Raw genomic sequence first — 20,963 nt, forward strand, 5'->3', positions numbered from 1 at the left:
ATTACTCCCTGCATGGTGAGCCTGTGTAGAAGGTAGAAGCCATGCCCAAGAAAACACATGGACCCTTACGCTTACTTTCCGAGGCCTCCAACAGCATTTGCGAGGGGTTGTAAGTCATAAATCTGAATTTGTAAAAGCTTCCTGAAATTCAAGCAAAATAAAATCACATTTTTTGGTTTCCTCATTAGGTCAAGGTTACCAAAACCCTATGATTGTGAGCAAAGTGCTTATGGCCTGACTTTGAGCCTTCCACAGTGTCCTGGTGAGCCAAGCCATATAGAAAGCCTTGCCCAAGAAAGCACACCGTGCAAAGCCCCTCCAATTACTTCCATAGGCCACCAATGATATGATATGATAGTTTATTTATATAGCGCCTATACACAATGTGTTTCAAAGCGCTTCAAGGCAAGGGAGGGAACAAGAGAAAATACAATGACATTCTTACAGGCCATGAACAGTAAGGATGTGAAATTAACTATCGTACTCGGCCTGACGACATTTCAGATAGTGCAAGAGCTAAGACACAGATCGGGAAGGGGAGAGTGGGAAGGAAATAGAAACAGGCAGGCGACTACCGTTCTAGGCCTGACGACATTTCTGGTAGAGCCGGGGAAAAGACAAGGTGAGTGAGAGGGGTGCAGAAAGGGAGGGGAGGAACAAAACAAGCGACTAGCGTACTAGGCCTGATGACATTTCAGATAGTGCTGGAGAGGAGAGGAGAGGAGAGGAGAGGAGGGGAGGGGAGGGGAGGGGAGAGGAGAGGAGGGGAGGAGGGTGGCGGCAAGTTAGAGGAGGAGGGAGGAGACGGATGAGGTTGCTATCATACTAGGTGCAGGGACAATTCTGCTAGAGTAAGTGCATAAAAGAAAGTAAGGGGAGGAGGGGAGAAGATAGGAAAAGGGAGAGGAGGAGAGAACAAGAGAGTAAGCAGTCAAAAAGAGTGGAGAAGCAAGAGGGGAGAGCGAATACAATTCCAGATGTCAGTAGCAACACATAATGTTGCAAGCCAGGATACAAGATGAAGATGGAAACATCATGGTTTAGGGCCACCATGAGTAAAAGATGCAAAGGAAGCCCAGCATGAGAGTTGAGAAAGGGTTAACTACCGTGAATCAATGAAGTCCATAAAAGTCGAATCGAGCATTGGCCACAAGACGGTGATGGTGAAACCGGAATGTATCAGGACAGACTCCTGCAGAAGTAGGCTGGAGGGGTGGGGGGAGCAGGTAGAAGAATCAAGCAAAACAGGCAACACCTGTGTGCGGGAAGGGCAGGGGCCACAGGGGAACATCACAGGGTCACCAGAGAGGGTGGGGATGGCCCGTGGGGACAGAGGGAGTAAACATATGTTGGTGCATGCTTACCTGCTGTCTGAGCAGGGGGTCGGGCTCTGGGTCCTCCTGGTCCAAACAGGAATTGCCCTTTTCTTCGTCTGCCCTTCACTTCGGACGCACGGGCGAGAGACGCCCTTGATCTAAGATTTAAGAGCAGGAAGGGAAGAGGCAGGGCTAAGAAGGTGGGTGATGCTTAGGCCAGGTGACCTCGATCCACTTGCCAGATTCCAATGGCCATATTCTATATATGGGACAGATGGAAGGAAAATATGGGCACATTTAACCGAAGGTGGGATTTCAATCATGGCTTCCTTGAGAGCAGAAGCCCAGTCTGGTATTCCGGTAGGTTCCCCAAGTCCGGCTAGGGCTTTTAAGTGAATGGTTATATTGGTGTGCAAGACAGGAATCCTCGTCGGCGGAGGCTGCTGGGCACTTATGGGAGTAATTTACATAATCCAGCCTTTGACTTACCTTCTCACTCTGGGCTGCAGTTACTGAGTACTGATGGCATCATGTGAATGTTGGGTCAACATATGGGTGTATGGGCTAGTTAACAGATTAGATTTCCTGGTCTACCGTCTGTTTTTCTTGCGTCTTTACGAGTTGCTACCTTGTATCATATGGCTGCTTCAAAAGCACTTGATAATTACATTTAAAGCAAAAGATTACAACGAAACCTCAACATAATATAGCATCAACTAACCAGCTAGTATAAAAGAAAACTGATATATTCTCCCGCCCTCTCCCCAAAAGACTACGTACAGTAACACTCGTGTAGATTCTAGTTAACCTGCATTTAGCTTTGGGGAAAGAACACTTTGATCCACCCCAGTAGAGCAAGACATTACAAACCTGTGCCTACAGCTTAAAACATGAAATGGTATAGCATAGCACAACAGTGTAGCATTCCAAAACTAATTTGGTGTAGCACTTCAAAACGGGACTAGGCATAGCTAATACAGTTTAGTACAGGCACATTCCACACACGCATACACCCCATCCCCCGACCCCAGACTCTCCTCCTCCTCCTGCTGCTGTTGGGTTGACTCATTTCCAGATGAAATGGCTGCTCTTTTGTAGGCTAAGGCCCTGGGTCTAAAGCTATAGATATGCCAACTAATAGTTTTCCACTTAATAAGTTAACCCTCATCCTATAATACTTGATTAGTAGGTTGAGATGTGTCAGTAGATATCTGTATAATGTGATTGGATTCCCTTGAAGACAATTATACTTTTAGAGGGGAACCTACATAACAACCTGCCACTCAGCTTCTGCATGTGAACATTTCAGGTGTGCAGTCAAAATATCGAATCAATAATGTTGAAAGTCATAATCTCGAAAACAATGTTGAAAAAAAAAGTCAAATTTTTAATTTTTTTATTTCTATATTTTTTTTGGGGTCCGGTAAAACAAAAAAAAATCAAAAAAGAGGGTTTGGGGGGTGGAGGGGGACCCCCCTATTTAGAATAAAAACGTAATTGGACATTTTTGTTTTCGAAATTTTTTTCTCGAGATTATGACTTTCGACATTTTTGTTTTCGATGTTATCACTATAACCAAACATTTCATTGCTGTGCATAATTTACACTTTGTGACCCAACTGCTGCTTACTGATGCTGAGCAGAAATTATGCATGAGGTGTCTTATGTATGGATGTTAGTTGAATTTTTCTGCTAATATCCAGCTGGCCCATCTGTGTAGAAATGCACCAACTCTAGGTTTTAAAATGGAGCCGTGCCTGAAAGTGAGACTGTTCAACGTGTTTGTCTTTCATTACAGAATACATAAACTTGAGTTCCGGAAATGTGCCACAATCTCTCACCCAGGATGGCTGTCTTCACCCTCCTTTCTGCCCACTCTCCCATATTTCCCACTTTCTACCCTATAATTCACTTTCTTACTGTCTAAGTACTCCGCCCTCCTTCCCACCTGGGTTGTGAGTGCTTGCATTCAGAGGGTGGCCATGAAAGCAGCCTCCAAAAGACATGCTACCAATCTAAGAAGGTTATTTGCAGACAGCAGGACTCCAGCGTCCATGTGTCTCTGTGCCACAGTCCCATCCCCTCCTCTACCCGCAAGGGCCAATCCTCCAACTCTATTTGTGAGTACCCCTCAGCAGGAATACAGTCGTACTTCCTGGTGTGAAATCCTCAGCATCTCTTCATGGATGGCACACAACGTTATAAGGGTCTTTCATAACCTACTCTGGTCAGAGGTTCTGAGAAGCGAACATAATGACAATCAGTTTCACACAAAAGACTTGGCCTCAAGAGTAGGTAGGCTTAGTCTGAAGTACATTTAACAAGAACAAAGTCTGTTAAGGAACAGAGGCCCACTCAAGCAAGTACCAAAATATACTCTTTATTATACGCAAGCAATCATTGCATTCAGCACACAGCTGTTAAGTAAAATCACTAAAACTTTTATATACACCATATTTGTCTAACCCATATGGATGATCTATCATTTTAGAATGCAACACCATTCATAATACACTGTAAATAGCTTATGTTGGGGGAAACGGGTGTAGGAGTTGCACAAGCCTTAATAGGTCTAATGTGATACAGCGGGCCTTGATGGACAAATAGGCCAGATAAGGGAAACTGGTTAACAAAGGGTTTTATTAACAAATGTGCACAGGTGGGGCCAAAATAAACGAACAAATAGTGTCTTAGTTAAACTAAGTTGTCAGGATGGTTCCTTTCCTCAGTGGGGCAGGGCTCTGGAAAAACGTTTTCAAAACAATGTTTCTCATGAAAGAAGTGTTTGCAGCAACATTTCTGCCAGTAGTAGGTCCAGGGGCTTTATGTTCCCCAGAACATCTACACAATGCTTGTGCGCTCACTGTCCTGGGTTTTAAGGGGTTCCAGACTCTATTGTTCAGAGTTCTTTGGGCTTTTCTCCTGGAATCTTAGCGTACTTGGAGCTTGTGGATGAATTACATAAGTGAGATTGAGAGAGGTAGGCATTCTAGGATGTATTTGAGCCAGAGGAGGACGGGGGAGCTGTCGTGATGCTGGGACAGAGTTCTCTTATTTTCCCCGCTTCCTTCCTCCGTCAGGGTTCTCCTCCACCAGCCACCTCATCAAATCCCTGTCATGGCCCATGTGTCTCGCTGCAGGTTTTCCCCCGACAAATCCTTGCCCGTTATTTCTCTTCTTGGGTTGTACCCCTTTTTTATCTTCAGGACCACCACCTCGGTCTGAACAATTCTCCGCTCGCCACCTTGCTCTATTATACCGTCTTCAAGATCATTAAGTCTCGTCCCAACCCCCCCTCACCTCCTCAGTTTCTCATACTACTACCTACTTAACCTGCAGGTGGATACCCAACGTTCCCCCTTCACTTCCTTGCCACCTCCTTTTCCTCCTTCCTGAGGTTTCTTTATTCCTTCACTTCCTCCAATTCTTACTCTGCACCCCTGCTTCACTTTCCTCCAGCTCCTGTTCTTTAATTATCCACCCCAAGTCAGTAGTTTCTTTCAGTATCAGTTTATTCCCTGCTCCTCCTTTACCCTTTTGGGCCCCTCCCTCATTCCACTTAAGATAGTCCAAATCTCTTTCAATTCTGCTAACTTCTTAAGACTACTTCTTACTGCTCCTTTACCAGCTTCTCTTCCTCTCGCCAGTCAGCACATAAGTAACTCTACCTCCTACTGTCATCACCTACTAACTGAGCCCTAGAGATTTTATAGGGCTTTCACCTTTGCTTCCAGCCTCTGGTTGAACGGGGATCGGTCCTGGTGGTTTCCTGTGTGGAACTTGGCAATCTTAGTCCTCTGGGACTCAATGGATCTGGACCATAGCTTTGAGGACCAAGTCTGCCATATTAGAGTTGTCCATTTCCAGGCACATACAGACCAATTGAAGACCTGGTGATTACTCAGACCTTCAAACATGTAATGGATGCAGAGCAGGGCTTCAGACTGTTGGTCCTACCAGTCCCAGTTTATTTGAAGTCATAGGTCTAAAATTTGGTGGATGGCTTGGCAAAAGCAGGTCACAGCAGAAGTCAACAGCGGGTCTATTTTGGTCCTTCGGCTTCAGGTGTTTAGATCTTCTGCTCATTATCAAATGGCTTCAAGTCATCTTCTTTTATCACAAATTCGGGCTGATCCTTCTCCAGCCCACTTGTGGAAGGCACCTGCAACATTTAAACAGGTGTTGATGCTCCATTCAGGAACAGCCTGATGCCTCATTCTGTCCGGCAACAGAGCATAACCTGGCTGACGTTTTTATTGTGACCATACAATCTGAAACCCCTGTTACAACCAGTTCTCTCACACATCACTGAACAGGAGTCTAGAGCTGGACTTCTGTGAAAGTACATGCCCTTATATGTACATTTCCAACTTGAAAAGGAAGGAAGATTGCTAACGAAAATGAATGGCACAAAGAACAGTGCTGCAACACAAAGAACAGCCATTTTGAATATATGGTACTCAAAAAGGCATTATCACAGTAAAAAATAGTTGTATAACTGCATCCGAAAAAAGTAAACATAACGGCCTCACAAGCCTTTTGATTACACATCTAAAAAGTAACTAGGATGTTAGTTAAAGAAAAACTAAAGGGACTTATAGGGGCCTTGTAGCACCCTACAGAGTGAAAACAAAGGGAAGACAACAAAGGGAGTCATGTTCACTGCACTGGTAGCTATAGAGACTGGCCAGTAGCTGACTGAGGCAAAAGGGCCTCATCCCAAAAATCAAGAATCATTTAGAGAGAAAGCAGATATAGCTTGGCTGACTCGATTGATGTCATTGGAGGACAGTTGCAAAAAGAAAATCATTCCTGATTACCGGGTACTTCAGTTATGGGTAATTCGTTCAGCTGGGCATAGTGACTGTGGTACCAAAAAAGAGACCTGCAGGTCCGCAAAGTTTCCAAGAGGCACACTAGGCTCAAAGGTTGATAATGTGGCTCCTACATCCCCTCGTCGTGAACATTCGGTATCATTGAGAAACGGTGAGAAGGAATGTTCTAATTATGGAAAAACCTCTATTGGTATCACATGTTTTTTATGAGGCTTCAAAAGAATTCAAGGATTTACGCACCTAGACCCTGTTACCAGGCTTAGTGCTGAAGGTGTCTAAAAACAAATCTTACAGCACAATAAAGTAAGATGGGGGAACTACTCCTCCTTATTCAAAGGAGTTTGTGGTTAATATAATCCCGGATTCAGAAGATGTTTACCCTTCAAAATGTTTAACCCTATTGCCACATAACCCTTTTAGAACGCTGCCAAAGTCTACCCCCTCTGTGTTGCTCTCAAGTGCTCATTCAAATAAAGAGGCCACGCGTCAGCCAACGCTTCCTTTACTCCGAACTAATGTGCAGGTTCCTAAGACTGTAGATTTTAACATTTAAAAACAAAGAACGGAGAACCTTGTTCTGGTGAATATCAAATACAATTGATCCTTCTACTTCTCTAATGTATATGGATTCTCCCACTCCTCAACCTGAGCCGTCTGACATGGACAAGGCAACAATTAATTCAGAACCCATGTTATCAGAACCCTTTCTAGAGGTTTTAGTGCAGAAGGTGACAAGTAGGATTTCTCCAACTCCTGGTGAGGTGCCTTCTGAGACGTCTCAAACTCCAGCAGATACTTCATAAGTAGAACCGCTCCCAAAGGAACCTAAAGTAGCAGATCGTACTACTGATGCAGAGATAAAAGAGCAGATTCCTTCTCCTTCAAAGATCTTTCATGAAGACATTTCAGGAGCCATGCAGGCATTAGAATTGGTTTCCCAAAGGCGTGGACAACCAGGTAGACCATACAGATGGACTCCCTTCAAGCTCCATGAGACGGAGGCCTATCTGCACGCCTACCCCGATTAAATGAGGGGATAAATGTTCTTTTGGAGTTGAGACCCCCTGATCCCCGCAGCAACAATATTTTAAGGATCTCGTGGGGTGGGGTGGTGCGGTTTGATCCAGATTGGCCGCCGCGAGGAGACACGATGAAATCAAAGATGGCGCTCGGGATTGTCTCCGCTGAGCGAGGAGGGTGCTGGTGTTTGGAATGAGAATGCCACCTAGCTGGGGAAGGTATGCAGTGAACGGGTGGAGCCCTGCGTGATCCTACCTTTGTTGTGGGGTCCTCCTGCTCTTCGCTGCCTACTAGGTGATGGAAGTGGTTGGCACAGCATCAGTGGAGCGTACTGGGAGGAAAACCTGTGAGGCCTGGGAGGCTTAACTGCCCATCGGAAGACTTAGTTGGTATACGGCTGGAAAGTACAAAGAGATACCCTGCATCTGAGGGACTCCATGCTGGGCAGTAGATTGAGAGGTACGGTTGGCAGGGTGGGGGATGGAGGTGAGGCCTTTGGCGAGCAAAGCTTGGGGATGTTCGGTGGAGTGCCAGAGGAGGATCATAGAAAAGCTGGCTAGTATTCCCTCCTATAAGATCGATAATTGGACGGTGTAATCAGCTTAATATCCTTGTGACTGACTGTTAGCTGAGCTGTGCTGTCCCCGAAGTTTGTTGGGAGCTTAAATGAGACTCTTCACCAAAGGTGTTTGGGGGTATTGATCAAGAAGACACCTAGATCACCATGAGTGACCTGCGTGGGCAGTTAGTGAGATCCCAAGTATAAAGAATAATGGCAAAACCATCGACTAAACAAAAGGGGACACAATCGGGAGACGGTCTCATGCAAGGGCAAGAGAGTGCAAAAATAAACTGGTGGCATCAATACAAGTGCATTCCCCCCACTCCCTCAGATATAAACTGAGGATGCCCGGCCACGAAAAATAACATACAGGCCATGCTGGCAGAGATTAAAAGGGAAATGAAAGACAATATATATACATTGGTCAAGTCCATGGCAAACCTAGATAAATATTCTGGAAGGGGCTGAAGATGTGGACATTGTCTTGGATCGGACGCACCGTGTCTACTCTAGATGGCAACAAAAGAATGCCCTGCTCCTTGATATTCTCACACGTGCTGACTTTTTCCAGTTTAAAGAACAGATTGAGGCATGCCAGGGACAAGCAAAAGATTCTGAGAGGCCTCCATTTTGCATTGCCAGGATCTAGCCAAGACACCACTGCAGAAAAGGAAATGTTTTCACCTGGCCACAGGCTGGCTCAGTGACAAAGGTTTGAGATATAGATAGGCACACCCATGTTGGCTGCCGTTTGAATACGAAGTGAAATCATACAATATTGGGAACAAAGAAGTGTTTGCGGACCTAATTGACTTTTCGAGCCATAACCTGGATGCAGAGGAACCCTTGAATAGAAGACATACAGAGTTGTAAAAGGGTGCCAGGATGTGGCCGTGGGAAAAAGAGGGAGCAGAACGGGGTGGAGTGGATAATGTAGAGAAATCACAGTCTGGGACTGGACTTCTGCAAGGAGTGATTGTTTGAATTTTGATATAGGATTTCAATAGGAGAAGAGGTCCTCCTAAATATAGGGAACGGGATGTTATACATGTAGTTTTTATGGGGGTCTTTTGAGGCGGGAGTGTTTTTTTGTTCTTCTTAGATGGGCAGCTTGAGCGTAGGGGAGGGTGTGGAGGGCCGCGGGGCTGGCGGGGGCACACAATCTGCCCTTATCTTGGTACAGTTTACATATGGGTTGTGTATACATGTACGGGGCTTTGTGATTGTGCGATTTTTGTGTTGACATGGGGGTTTGGAGATTCATAAGGAGATTGTTGTTTTTCATCATAAGCCATTAGCAAGTTAATTGTGCAGCTAAGTGGGTGACCTTGGTTTTGTGCCCCTGAATGTTCGGGCTCTCCCCCACCCCCCCCCCCATCAAAAGACGTTGTCAATTATACGCAGATTAAATTATTTGAATACGACTGTAGCGTTTCTCCAGGAAACTCACCTATGGCGCTAGTTGAAGCGTGATTGAAAAATAGGGATTTCCCAGTGCAAAATTTCATGGCTGTTGAAGGCTAGAAATGGGGTGTAGTGATCTTGATATGGAAGGGGATGCCTTTTGTGTGGCTACATATATAGTATAGCTTGTGGATCTGCTTAGAATCACATACTTTGCATAAACTGACATTTAGTAGAATTGTGGACATTTATTTTTTCGAAGTTCGAAAAGGGAAGTCGCCACGGTGTGTCTGTAATACTATCCCTAGTGTGACGTTCCTTGTACCTATGATCCCTCATGTGTCGAGGTCCCTCAGATTATTTTTTTCTGCCATTGTAGATAGTTATCGCCTGAGTAAATTCCATTACATTTTAACTACTGGTTACTGATTGATGCACCTTGTCGACGGCTGACCTTCGGAGCCATCTCGACGCCTGATTTCCAGGCACAGAAACAGACGTTTGTTCCGACAACAGGATTTGGCCTACACATGGCTTTGGCCAACCAACAGGGAGAATGGGGGGAGGCTGATCCTTTCTGTCTAGAGAATGCCTGCCCCCATTCCCTTCCCCCTATTGCCTTTGTCTTGCTGCCTCTTTGCCCACATTTCATCATGGAATGTACTCAGTTAAAACGTTGCTAGTGCAATTAGACGTTCCAGTGGAAAGACACACATAATAGTGTGTGTAACCACTGCCTTCCCTATGAACACTTGGAGTCCCTCAGCGCATCTTGTAAGCTCGTTAGGCCAAAAAACCCTCGAGGAGCGCCAAACAAAGTGGTGCGCAGCACACGCCATGATGGCAGAGTTGAAGACTGCTGCAGGAATCTTCTAATCAGATTGCGAAGGCCGAGGCAGCCGAGACTCTGATTCGGAGCTCAAAGACATAACTGGGGAACCTTCCGGTTACCGTGTGCCTGTCCCCAGCCTCAAAAGGCAGTTGCAGTCACTGCTGTGAGGAAGGCCTTCGGCGACAACAGCACACACGCCTACACCTAAGCACCCACCCTAGTGCCGTTCCTCTGCGGAACTGTCAGAGGAAGGCCACAGGCGTATCTTGACCTACCGATCCACCACTGACAAAGCCTGTTGTTCCGCCGCAGCACTTACCTCAAGGCATTCTTGAAGGTACTCCGGCAATGGGCATGCATAAACCCTGCTCGGATGAGGTGGAGACACTGAAACAGCGCTCGAAAAGACAAAAATCTCATACTCCATCAGAAAAACATCATACAGAGCCTCATGCTCGTAGTAAACAGATTCCTGGTGCCTTTGAAGGCTATGAGGAAGGCCCTTCACTTCTGTCATCATCCCTTCACAAAAAGAAGTCCAAGGGAAAGCCCCAAGGATACCCCTAGGGCTGACTGTCCCAACGTAGGCCCCACAGAGAACCCCACGGCAGAACCTGCTGTGGTGAAGTTTACCCTTGCAGAAACACCAATTACTGGGACATGGACTCGAGCACACTTTGCGGAAACAATGGGTAAAATATCATTCTTTGTCGACTTCATGAGCAAGTTGCTTACTCCACAAAAACCTGTGTAACAACAAACTCAGCCAAAAGGACCTACTCAGCCCTAACACTCCCCAGTCACCCACGCCTCAACCTACCATCATGCCCCGGGAGGCCGCTCAGGGTTCTCAGCAGGAAGACTTAGTCTGATCGAGCAGACCAGGACATTTGGGTCTTCGTTCAGGATGATCCTGACCAGGATGCCAACGATACCTACCTACAAGATCAGGATGATCCAGATCTCACCTTAATAGAGCTAAATGACACTACAGCAGTCAAGAGTGGTCATATTTCTCCCATAGCTGATCAACTGCTATATAATGAGTTGCTAAAAAAGGCTGCTCACCATTTCGGCAAACACAGATGAGACGCTCTGAGGGAACTGATTTGGTAGATGAGATTCTCAATGAGAAAAAGCCCATCAGTCAGGCTATTCCCCTAGTTGAATCCATCAAAAAGAGGGTCTCTCCATCTTTGTTAACCTCCTCACTCACTAGGGCAGTCAACCCAAGGATGGAAAAGATCTTTAAGCCATCGCCATCTGATCCTTTCTATAACCAAAGGGTGTCTCACCGACTAGTCCCTTGGCATCCGTCATCCAGGTGGCATGTCTTAATATCCGAGTCGGGCAGAGTCAGGCACTTAATCTTGATGACTTGCACCTGAATCCTGTTCCCTTTCCCCACTGGGATAAAAGGCGTAGTATGAGAGCACCTAGGGGGAAGCCGAGCAGAACCAGCAAAGCGGCAGGAGAGCAGATCCCATTAAATTGGGGAGACTATGGAAGTAGGGCGGAAAGGGCTAAGAGGCGCGAGAAGGGCCGTGGTCCGGCCAGCTGCAGAGTGAAGGTTGTGCAGACTTTTCAAAGGAAACCTTCCCGCTAATGCACAAGGTGAAGGCGGGGCGGGCCCTCCTTCTGGTGAACGACTGAGCTGGGAGGAGGCGAGCCCTTCTGTGCCAATAGCCGTGGCTTCAAGGAAACGCTGAATGAATGGTATCTAGCGCTAACGGTGAGTGAACTATGAGACAGGCTGCCGTTATCGAGTGAAAGATACCAAAGCGTTTGAAGCTCGCAGGGTTTTGTGAAACCACGAGCAAAAGTAAATTGTAACCAGAACGAAGAATGCAGAAGCTGCGTGTGTCCATAGAAAAACGCAAGGGAAAGCCTGCAACATTGCGGATGTGTTTGACTTAAATATGCCAAGAATAACCGAGTGGTAGGATATTACCTTCTGAAAGGGCTCCGCATCCAGAGTAAAACTGTTAGATTGAATGTAAGATAATTGAAAAGACTGCAAATACCAGAAGGCCTTTACGAGAGGCCAACCCAAATAAAAAAATGTCAGTGGTCGTACGAAGGTGCAAGCAAAATCCTTCTACAATTGAAAGTCTGACAAGTGGGTACAAAGTGAACAATTGTAAAGTAAAGTTCTGCATTGTAATAATGTTGTAAAGGAAAGTGCTAACCCAACGGAGGGATGCCAACAAAGCAAGGGAAAGTGAATCCTGCATTTTGTTTAACTGACTGAACAGTGGAGTAAAAAAGAAGGTGAACCCAACAAAGTGGGTATAGCGAGGAAGCCGAGGAAGAGGAGAATCTTGCATGGTGAAAGCTTGGGAACATTTTGTGACACCAATCAAAAGACGTTTATTCGAGGGATCCTGCCTTTTGTGAAGAAACTGCTTCCTGATGCCTATATAGGCACAAAGGGTGCTTAGTCATGCAACTGTTCCGCCTTGTCCCGTGATTTAACGTGGGGAAGGGTGTACACTAGTTCAGCAATTCTGAACTATCGAAACCCTTTTGAACATTTCAGTTTGTACTACACTCTTTTGTTATACATATCATTGTCCCACACACTTTTGTTATATAGAGTAAGGATTTGGCAATAGGTTTTTTAGTATAGGCCATTTTGTTTTTATACGACACCACAATGACAGCTTTTTCTTTATTTTTATAGTTATTGCTTGCTCCATGCTTAGATTTAGGCTTAGATTAGGTGTTTTCCTCACCTTTAAACTGTGTAATAAACACCCTTGGATTATACTCCTTATGTCTGTCGTGCTTCCGATTACCATGCCTTCCTTACAGAGTACATGTAAAGCCGGATTCTCTGTTAGTCACTAACACCAGGAAGATAGCTGGTGTTTCACTCTCCACCTCTGAGGCATCCCCGAAGAAGGAATATAAATGGCGCTACACTCTGGGAAGCGTACTAGCACCTCTAGTGCATTCATAACCAGAATAGCTAACCGCATTACGCTGCTCGCCAGCAATAACAGAACCCAGTGGGATGAGGTCACTAAACATCTAGACTCTGTGCTGGAACCTACACAATCACACCTGCTTAGGATGGCCACGGAGGAGGTGGCAAGTGTCATAAAATGCTATAAAGAATGTTCTAGACTCTGCTGACACCTTGGGAAGAGTCATCATAGAGGGAACACTCCTAAAGAGACACTCATGGGCCAGAGACTCAGGCTTCAATCCAGAAACGCAGGCAGCCCCCATTAATACGCCTATTGAAGAGGCTGTCCTTTTTTGGTAAAGCTGTGGATGAACAGCTGGAGACTACCAAAAAGGAGCATGTAACCATTAAAACACAGTCAGATTTTAAGCAAGCCTTTTGTACAAAAAGGACTGGTCAATGCACGCCAGACTTTTCGTGCGCAATGCTTCAGCAGATCAAACCAATCTGGTTCAGAACATCTGGTATCTCTTCCTACAGCCCTCAGGGTCAATCGCCCTACCAATACCAGTAGAAAGGGTTTTGTCATGGAAAAGGGCAAGGCAGGGTTGCAGCCTGTAGAGGCACAGAAACCCCTGCTGCCAAATGACGGGCCAATCCACATTCCCTCCCATGAATCCCTAGTCGGGGGAGGCATAGCACTCTGCCTATCAATGGGAAGGCATAACATTAGACCGCTGGGTACTCGACACAGTGGCCAAGGGATACTAAGTGGAGTTCCTGGAAACACCTTGCCACCATTCACCTCGAGTAAGAAAAATGTCCTCGGAACATTTCAAGATTCTGCAAGAAGAAATCCTAATGCTTCAAAAGGGAGCAATCGAACTGGTGCCATTTCTGGATGAGAATCAAGTTATTTATTCAATGTACTTTCTTGTTCCAAAGAAAGATCTAACAATACGCCCAGTGCTAAACTTGCGTCCTGCAAACACGGTTAAGCCCCAAATATTCTGGATAACGTTGCAGGAGGTCATCGCACTAGCGAAACTAAGGGATTACATGGCAACATTGGACATGAAAGATGCATACTTTCATATTTCAATGTTGCCAGCGCACACAAAATACCTAAGGTTCAAATTGGGAGACAAGCACTACCAATTCAAAAAGCGACCATTCGGCATTGCATCAGCACCCAGGGTGTTCACAAAGGTCCTAGCAGTGGTAGTTGCCCACTTGCGAAGGTAGTCCATTCCAGTGTACCTTTACATACTCTGGCTAGTTAACAGGGACACACCTCAGAGTTACCTACAGAACACGTAACAATCGATCTGCTGTTCCAATTGGGCTTCTCCATAGACGAAAATAAGTTAAGTCTAGTGCCCAGCCAAGTAATGCAATTTCTTGGGTCACTAATCAAAACAAATGTGCTCGTCTTCCCCTCCAAAGAGAGTGTTCAAAACGTGGTTTCAAACACCTCGGTATGTAGCCAGTTGTCGGGTGACGGCACGAAAGGCAATGTGCCTGCTAGGATGTTGTCTTCCTGCATCTACCTAGTGCCGCACACCAGAGTTGCGCTTGCATCCAATGCAAGAGTGGCTAGCGAAACAATGGTCGCAAGCAAGCGGGTTGTGGGACGATCTAGTGGTAGTTTTGCAACCTCTGGTTCAATCGCTACAATGGTGTACCAGAAGCAATCTGCTAAAGGGAAAGCCTTTCAACACACCAGCAATCGAGGTCACTCTTATGACAGATGCGTCAATGGCAGGGTAGGGAGCACACTTCCTCCATCACACTGCTTACAGGGTGTGGACACAGGCACTAACCAGAAAACACATCAACCTTCTGGAACTGCTAGCAGTCCTCAAAGCACATCAAGCCTTTAAGACTCGGCACACTAAACAGTGCTAGTCCTCACAGACAGTACCACATCCATGTTTTATATAAAGACACAGGGGGAACATTCTCCAGGGCTGGCCCAACTAGCCCAGAACATCTGGCTGTGGGCCCTACATCACATGTTTCTAGTGGCACAACGTATTCAAAGGGAACACAATTCTCTGGCAGACGTGCTAAGCAAAGAGTACAATGCTACCCTCCGAACAGGAATGGCAACTAAACACTGACGTGCTAGACAAAGTCTTCTCAAGCTGTGAGTTCCTAAATGGATTGTCAACTGAATCCAACTTTATTCTCCTGCCAAGAGAACATTGCCATTTAAGCTTAGAGCGCACTCCACTCGAGGCACAGGAGCAACTCTAGCCTTCATAGCAAATGTGCTCCTAGATGCCATTTGCAAAGCTGCCACTTGGAGTTCAGTACACACTTTTCACCCAACATTACTGTCTAGGTACACATTCCAAAGGTGATGCACAGGTGGGACAAGCAGTGTTGAAACATATTTTTGCAGCACTACCTTCAAACAACCCACCTCCTTCTACAAGTACTGATCGCTGATCTATGCAAAGTATGTGATTCTAAGTAGATCCAAAAGCCTCAGAAGGGATACATTACTCACCGTAATCGTATTTCTGATGTTTGTATCTGCTTAGATTCACATGCTCCCGCCCTTCCTGCCCTCTTGGAGTTTCAGCTTCTTGGGAAAAACATAGAGATGATGAGGTGTGAAAGATCTGTCTACACTCTACACTTACAACTTACACTCCGTCTTGTCCGAAACAAATAATCTGAGGGACCTCAACGAGTGAGGGATCATGGGTACAGGTTACGTCACACTACGGATGGTTTAAAGACACGCCCTGTCAATGTCCCTTTTCGAACTTCGAAAAATGACGCCGGCCTATGCAAAGCATGTGAATCTAAGCAGATACAAGCATCAGAAATAAGATTACGGTGAGTAATGTATCCCATCTAGGTACAGGCAGGTCAAGGTGTTAATCGTTAAGGGCTGCCTGCAGGGGCAACTGTTCACTGTGGCATTTGAATGTGTTGATGTTAAATGACCTAGCTATTTGTGAGCCTATCTGGGAAGCCATTCAGAAGTTCTGCGAGAAGAATGAGACATAAGGGATGGATTTCAGAAGAATATGTGACCCAAGTAAAGCAGTTATTTGGGGAGAGTTTATCGGAACATATGTGGCATATACTAGAGCGAGGGAAAGTTTAAAGTTATAAGAGAAGGTCCGCCTGGCAGAAAAGTACATAAGCAGAAGGGGGATTTCTCATTTGTGGAGAGCTTTGACTAAAGCTTGTTGCCATCTAGAGACACATATGGCAGATTGCTCCACTCAAATGAAGGAAGAGTTGGATCCAGAGATCCAAAAGGGGATACCCTTAGAGGCAAAACTCCCTAAAATGGCATATCCTAGGAAGAAGTTGAAAAGGCAATTGATGTTTTACCAGAACACAAAATCCCTGCTCCTGATGGCTTCCCTTAATGCCCATTACAAAGTGTTTAAAGGAGTCCTTGTGGTCCCTCTGACACAATTATTTAATACAATTGTGGAACAGGGGATAGTGTCACCTGGATATGGCACAATCGACAACGATATTGGTGCGCAAACCTGGCAAAGAGCAGAGTGATTGCTCGAGCTACCGCCCAATCTTGTTACTCAACCGGGACGCTAAATTGTATGCTAAAATTTTAGTAACACAGTTGGGTTCTTTCCGCCTGGATGTAATCCACCTTGACCAGACTGATTTTATTAATGATGGGGTCTACCCATGACAATATTCGTAGGGCGATTTAATGTCATTGATTGGGGAAGGCGATCCATATAAAAGATGACCGTGTTTGGCACTTGATACGCAGTGGCCGTTTGATAGTATGGATTGGGGTTTCTTGTCTGCCACAGTGGTTATTTTTGGGCTGGGTCCCAGGTTTACAGAAATGGTATTGGACCATTTTTGGATCCCGGCAACAAGGTTAAATATGAATGGAGTGCTGATGTCTCTCCTTCTGATATCATGGGGCACGCGACAGGGATGACCTCTATCTCCTTTCAATTTTTGCAATGGCCATGGAACCCTTGGCAGGTTTATTTAGTGGAGGTTATTAAATTGTTGGAGAATGTGTGGGGGAATGTAGCATATATTGGAGTTATAGGTTTATGTTAAAGGGTATTTGTAATGCGCACTATCACCACCGGAGTGGTCCCCTGGCGGATCTGAAAAGGAAGGTGTGAAGGGTGGGGGGGGGAGTGGGAGGCGGTTAGTAGGGAATAGCAGGAATAGGTAAATGGAGAGTTGTGGTGTTCTGTTGGCAGCTTCCGTTCCGTCTTTAACCGTTTGCTGTGCTTAGGTGCAATTTTCAGGTCAGTCCAGTTCCCATGTGCTGTTGTGCATGGTTGTGTTTGTTGTTGCAGTGTGGTGAAGTGTGTGCAGATTGCTGTGCAGAGCTTATTTTTCCTAGCTGACAAGCAGCCTATATTCCCGTTGGTGCTTCATAAACTGTGATGGTCCGGGAGGAAGTCAAGGTTCAGGGTAAATTAAGGGAAATCTAAAGGGCTTAATGTGAACAAAAATGATAATGTAATTGAGGAAACGGCTAGGAGATTCCCCTGAAGTGGGAAACACTGGAAATTGACTACCTGGGAGTGATGCTAACTTCATCTAATAATAATAATAATAATAATAATAATAATAATAATAATAATGGCTTTATGAAGCCAATTTCATCGACCTATAGAAGCATATAAGCGATGATCTGAAGAGGTTGGAGATGTCTTGGGTAGCTGCTAGAATAGCAGCAGTAAACATGTCACTACTCCCTAGGGTACTTTATGCATTTTGCGCCCTTCAGTGATGATCCCGAGAATGACCGATAAGTTATAATGGAAAATATTTAAATTGATATGGAATAGGAAACGCCCACAAATAGCCAGAATTCTAACGAGGACACCATTGCTGCGAGGCTTGGGTTTTCCAGCTATTTTCTGGCTGCGCAGATAACGCCAATGGTAGAATGGTCCTTAAAATAAGGATTTAAAGGATGGAAAAACTTGGAACAGGGAGCGACATTGATTCCCCTTTTTAGAGAGTTCGGGCCATCATTGCAGAGTGCATCTATTGGACAAGACTGATTGCTCGCTCTCCTACTGCTTTAAAGCCATACCAATGTGAGATATACCACCAGATTTGGCACCTCTTTCTCCGATTAGTTATAATCCAGCCTTTACACCAGGAATGAATGGGACTTATTTAGCTAGTTGGGAAATTAAAGGGAGTTACCCGTTTCATGGACCTGGTGCTATATTCATTGGGAGAACAGGAGCGTTTCTGGTACACCCAACTTAAACACTGGATCACAAACAGAATGGTATGACAGGCGGGATGTAGATTGTCTACAGGTTTGGAGATTTCACTAAAGAAGGGAATTGAAGGGCCAAGATCTCGAGACTATATAGGTTGCTGGACGGTGACAAGTCTGGAGATAAATTACCCTACATGGAAAGAGGATTGAGGTAACTATTGCACAAGAAGAATGCAAGCACATAGGGAATCAAAATGTAGTTCAATAAAAGAAATAAGCTACAAAATTTGCTTTAGATGGTTCCTTACCCTGCAAAGAATTAATACGATTTCCCCAGATCCTTTCCTCTTTGCTGTCGAGGATGTGGTGAAGTGGGGGACATGTTATGATCTTGTCCTAAATTCCAGTTATTTTGAAACGATATCTTGGGCATATTAAAGATTTCACAGGTAGACAAATACCCATGGACCCGGTGGTAGTGATCCTGGGGAATGTGGCAGAAGATTAATATAGTATGAGGGGTGCAACAACGACAACTGATCACCCACATGTTGAATGCCACCTCACTGACACTAGCACAATTTTGGAAAACAGAAGAGGGTCCAGTTATGGCTCTGTGTTCGGTCAAAATGTGGGGATTCTTAGCAATGGAAAATGTAACGGCCTTGCCAACGGGGAGTCTGGTTTCCTTTATGAAAATATGGTCACCTTTCCTGGAACATTTTGGATCTAGGGAGCAATTTTATCACAAACCTGGTATTTTGAAAAATATCTCATTATGCATATGTGAGCATACACACATTCATGAGAAAACCCCAGGGACTGAGGGGGATGGATATGGAAAGGTTTGTCTGTACCAAATGATGTCAACCTATGTCGATGTAGTTATAGTGTTAGGATTCTGGTTTTTCGTAATGACTAAATGCATTTGACGGAATTAGAGTTACTGTTCTGCGGACCAGATGGAGATTTCTGGTGAGCAACAAAACCTGTATGGTTGGTGTGAAAATTCTATCAATAATGAAAGTTGATTTAAATAAATTGCTTTCTCATGATAAGCTGGAAAGGGCTGGAGTTTTTTAAACATGTTCCCTCATTTCCTCTATGCCTTTTTACTATCCATTGAACATTGTTATTGAACAAGCAATAATCTCTTCTTGATTCAAACCTCTCTGAACTCTGTCTCTAATGCCCTTGATATCGAGTTTAAAACCTTGAAGATTGATCTGTATGTGATGTTGGCCAATTTACTGTTCCAATCTGCTGCTGTCACTGTTGCATTGGAAATTAAAAGGAAAGGCTCCACCTCCTCCCCATCTTCCATTCTAGACAAAAATGCAAAGGCCTTGGTCAATGCAGGGATGTTATCTTTTATCAATACTGGGCTTCATTTGAGGCTGACAAACACCAACAGTTTTTGTGAGTTCAACTGAGAAAATGGGGTAAGATTTGATGAATTTCTTCACACTGAAATTCATGATGAACATACACCTTTTGGATTTTGGAAGATAAAGTGAGATTGCTTTACAACCAGGGGAATTGCTAGGTCTGGAAAAGACCCGGGGCTATGCTGATGTCGGAACTGTTGGGACTGGGGGCTAGCTAGTCTTTTGGCTGTAGCTCCTGAGATTCTATCCGGGGCTACAACCAAAAGATCAGGGGCTATAGCCCCCTTAGCCCCCCCCTAGCAACGCCCCTGTTTACAACCATTGAAGGTTAATACAGCCTTGACCAGTATTGCTTCCATGGCAATAAATAATGCCCTATTTGTATCCCCAGACATGCACACCTTTCAGCAAATTCTTTACACCAGGACATTCAGTGCCTAGTCCTAGACTTAACATTAGGTCAAAACCTTTTTTTTTCTTCACAGGTTTGGTTTTGAAAGTGTAAATTCTGCATTACAGCTGCTAAATGTCTGTGCCATTTCTGTACAACCCCCCCCCCCCAAGCGTGTGATTCCAACAGAAACATAAATCATTCAGAGACAAACTTCTACTTCAGCCCGAAAGCCTCAGCACTCCAATGTAAAGAAGAGACATTAAATGTACAGCAGACTTTTTGGTATCCTGTGTAGACGTTTTTTCAGCAGATACTGATGGAGAGTTTGATTTAGGTCTATCGCTATAAAGGAACATGCAGCACCCCCACCCCATTGCAGGAGACCTCGTCTTCTCTCCCCGCCTACTCCTGATCACTCATCTACTTCTTCCCTCTCCCCTTCTGACTTCGCTGACTTTTTCTCATCCAAGATACTCACTCTATGCCAAAACATTCTATGCTCCCCTTCTTACTCTCCTCCTCTCCCCTCTCTCACCACCCCCGCCTCTTACATGTCTAACTTCACCCCTGTTACTCCTTCTGATGTTTCCCTCCTCCTGTCCAAATCTCACCAAACTGCTGCCCCCTCTGATCCCCTCCCTAACCCCTTAATTCCTAAAATCTACCCTCTCCTCATTCCTTACCTCCTTCTTCAACATCTCTCTCTCCTCCGCCACCTTCCCTTCGACCTTTAAACACGCTACTATCATTCCTATATTGAAAAAAGTCCTCTGCTAACCCCCTCCTTGCTTCCAACTTTCGTCCTATCTCTCTATCACCATTCCTCTCTAAGCTTCTAGAACACCTAGTCTACTCTCAACTCTCAGGTTTTGCATCCAATCTCTCTCGTCTTCCCCCCCTTCTCAATCTGGATTCCGCCCTAAACACTCCACTGAAACTGCTCTCACCTCCGTTCTCAACTCCCTCCTTAGCGCTTGCTACTCTAAGCAATCCTCTGTCCTCATCCTCCCAGACCTCTCTGCTGCCTTTGACTCTATTGATCACCCCTTACTCCTCAACACTCTCTTCCTTTGGTCTCAGAGGCTCTGTTCT

General features: G+C 45.2%; 1 protein-coding gene across 5 annotated transcripts in view; it reads left to right on the forward strand.

Annotated features, from left to right (window-relative positions):
* TRIM37 (tripartite motif containing 37) overlaps nucleotides 1-20,963 on the forward strand; it is a 1,981,866-nt gene that overhangs the window by 1,343,629 nt on the left and 617,274 nt on the right. The window lies entirely within an intron of this gene.

Source organism: Ambystoma mexicanum, chromosome 9 (genome assembly GCF_040938575.1).
Source record: "Ambystoma mexicanum isolate Mex_15411 chromosome 9, UKY_AmexF1_1, whole genome shotgun sequence".
In the NCBI taxonomy this organism is placed as follows: domain Eukaryota; kingdom Metazoa; phylum Chordata; class Amphibia; order Caudata; family Ambystomatidae; genus Ambystoma; species Ambystoma mexicanum.